Genomic DNA, 2,484 nt, shown 5'->3' with positions numbered 1-2,484 from the left:
TATATATAGTGAGGGATTGAAACCCCAACCTCGAGGTAGGGAAACCAAACCAAACCTAACCAAACCTTACAGAAAAATCAATGAATAAAAATTACATTTGTATATCTTATAATTGTCTCTTTATTTTTGGCAGTGTATATGTACCAGCGTTTGATTCTGAACAAGATTAATGTTTTCTGAAGTTTATTTTCATAATGTAATAAACAAAACACAAAAATACGAAAAAGTAGTTTTATGTGAAGTAAAATAAAACCTTATTTATAATAAATAAAAAAGAATAAAAATTAATAGATAAAATTAGTTTAAAAAAAACAATTATTCCCCATAAATATCTCATTTTTTAATATGGTTTTCTGAGTATAAAAATACATTTATTAGTATAAGGCCACCGTACGTTGTACTCTAAACAAAATTTTACGCAGTACGCGGTAGTTATACGATGTACCGATGGCCTTGCCTATAGTACCCTAAGACTACCTTACGAACTTTGACTTGCCGCCATTTTTTGCTACGAAACGAAAAATATGTTTCAACTACATCTACCAATTTAAACATTGTAGAATCGATTTTTGAGGTATTCTTTCACATTCCTTAAATTCCTATATCTTAAAAATCAAATTTAAAGTTTCTCTTACCTTAAAATCGTCATATTTTTTGAAAAAATAACGGATTTTTGTTCAATCTTTTTTTGGTCGATAGTGCTAGGTCTCGAGTTTGTTGTGAGTGAAGTTTTGCATTACGACGTTCAAAGCCCTACGAGGTACACGCAAAACACTCCCTACCGTTTGCAGGGTAGCGACATGTCGCGAATTTACTTTGCAAAGTGACGATGCACAGACGGATGCACGGTAGCGCATTTGAGGTCCCTACTACTATTAATATTATTATGCTAAATCTAATAAATATATAAAAATCTTATTCTTTCTTATTTCATTTTGAGAACCATCTGTGGCCTAAGGCCTAATAGTAGTAGTAGCTTCTACTAGGTTAGCCTAGGCCTAACCATATAGTGAAACAGAAGGGACCTAGGCTAGCCTAGGTCTAGGGTAGCGAGGGCCTAGTGGTGTAGCCTAGGCTTAGGCCTAGGCTTAAGGCCTTAAACCTAGCTTAATAATACTGATAGGGCCAGGCCTAGACTAGGCTATGCCCTCCTTTCTAGGACTAACCTGGGTAGGGCCTCCTTTGAGGAAGAAGTAATAACTAACCTGATCCTGATAGCAGTAAATGTGTTCTTTGCTATAGGCACCATATCAAATTGTTACACTATTCAGATTCTCGTTTGTTGTTTTTGTAACATTCAGTATCTCCATGGTTAGTGTGGTGATGATTAACGCGTTATCTGCTCTGAACTCTTTGCCGAAACTTCAGTTACCAGCAGAGGGCGGCATTTAATTTTGTGTCTGCACCCAGGGGCCCGCAGTTTTGCGTATACTCCAAAATCGGAGGGTTGAATTACAGTTTTAAAAACTCCGATTCTGGAGTTTTCGCGTATGGTAGGCAAAACCGCCAAAATCGGAAAAAAAAATCAAAAAAATCAAAAACGGAGTAACAGTAAATGAAACCTACCAGATGCTCTTATTTCTTATCATGCCCTTAAAGAACCGAAACACACCCCACCATGCCCAATAACCCTGCACCCCGACACCAATACGATTGTCGGATTCAATCCCGACGAAGACACATCAACTCCGAAAAACCGAATTGAGCACGACGGAACGCACCCTATCTTCCGGAGTATGCACTACACCTTCTAATTTGAAATTAATCTATGTTTTTTGTTGTTGTTGTTGTTGTTGTTGTTGTTGTTGTTGTTGTTGTTAATATATAATAATATTTTGAGTGAGGTTTCTCTAAGACTTTGTGTTAAAGGGATTTTGTTCGCTTTTGTGTTCCTGCCGACTCATTCAATTTATTGTACTTGTATTCTTTATGTATTCCACCAGTGTACTTTGTTTTTTGGCGAATAAAAATTAAGAATAAGGATTTTCTTAGAAATAATATTTTCTAAAGCATTATAACAAATTTGGTATTTAAAATAGAGTACTTTACCATTATTATCATGAATATCAAAATTAATTATTTCATTAGTGAGGATTAACGTAAAACATGTGGTATCAAAAATAAAAGCTCCTTTGCAAAGATGACCAGATCACTTTTACCAATGGACAATTACAAAATAAATGTATAATAGTTTCGTTTTCTCCAACACCAAATGAACACAAAGAATGATCCCTTTTAACGCATTTTAAAAAGAAGACAGTTTGTTGTAATACAGTCGAGTCCGCCAAAGTCGACTCTGTTTAAGTCGAAAATTCGCGTCAGTCGAATTTTTGAAAAAGTCCCAATTCTTTCCTATGTATTACTGTGTAAATTGTTTGTTTAATTCGAATTTTTATAAGTCGAATTTCGACTATATCGACGGAATTTTCCGGTCCGGATAGGCCGATTTTAAAGTAATTTCAACCACACAAGTCGAAGTTCCAA

At 35.1% G+C, this 2,484-nt stretch overlaps 1 protein-coding gene across 7 annotated transcripts in view; it reads right to left on the bottom strand.

Annotated features, from left to right (window-relative positions):
* Positions 1-1,372, bottom strand: part of LOC117100901 (voltage-dependent R-type calcium channel subunit alpha-1E-like) — a 51,970-nt gene extending 50,598 nt beyond the window's left edge. For 5 of the 7 annotated variants that reach the window (XM_033240739.1, XM_033240737.1, XM_033240741.1 and 2 more), the window contains exon 1: positions 1,206-1,372. The gene's annotated coding sequence lies outside the window, so the exon portion shown is untranslated. The remainder of the gene's footprint in view (positions 1-1,205) is intronic. The other 2 variants (XM_033240740.1, XM_033240743.1) reach the window with 2 other exon arrangements.
* Positions 1,373-2,484: the final 1,112 nt, after the last annotated feature.

Source organism: Anneissia japonica, unplaced genomic scaffold (genome assembly GCF_011630105.1).
Source record: "Anneissia japonica isolate Jap-2015-1 unplaced genomic scaffold, ASM1163010v1 scaffold287858_len863314_cov180, whole genome shotgun sequence".
NCBI classification, from domain to species: domain Eukaryota; kingdom Metazoa; phylum Echinodermata; class Crinoidea; order Comatulida; family Comatulidae; genus Anneissia; species Anneissia japonica.
Note: the sequence above shows the minus strand (reverse complement) of the source record. Positions and strands in the feature narration are given on the sequence as shown.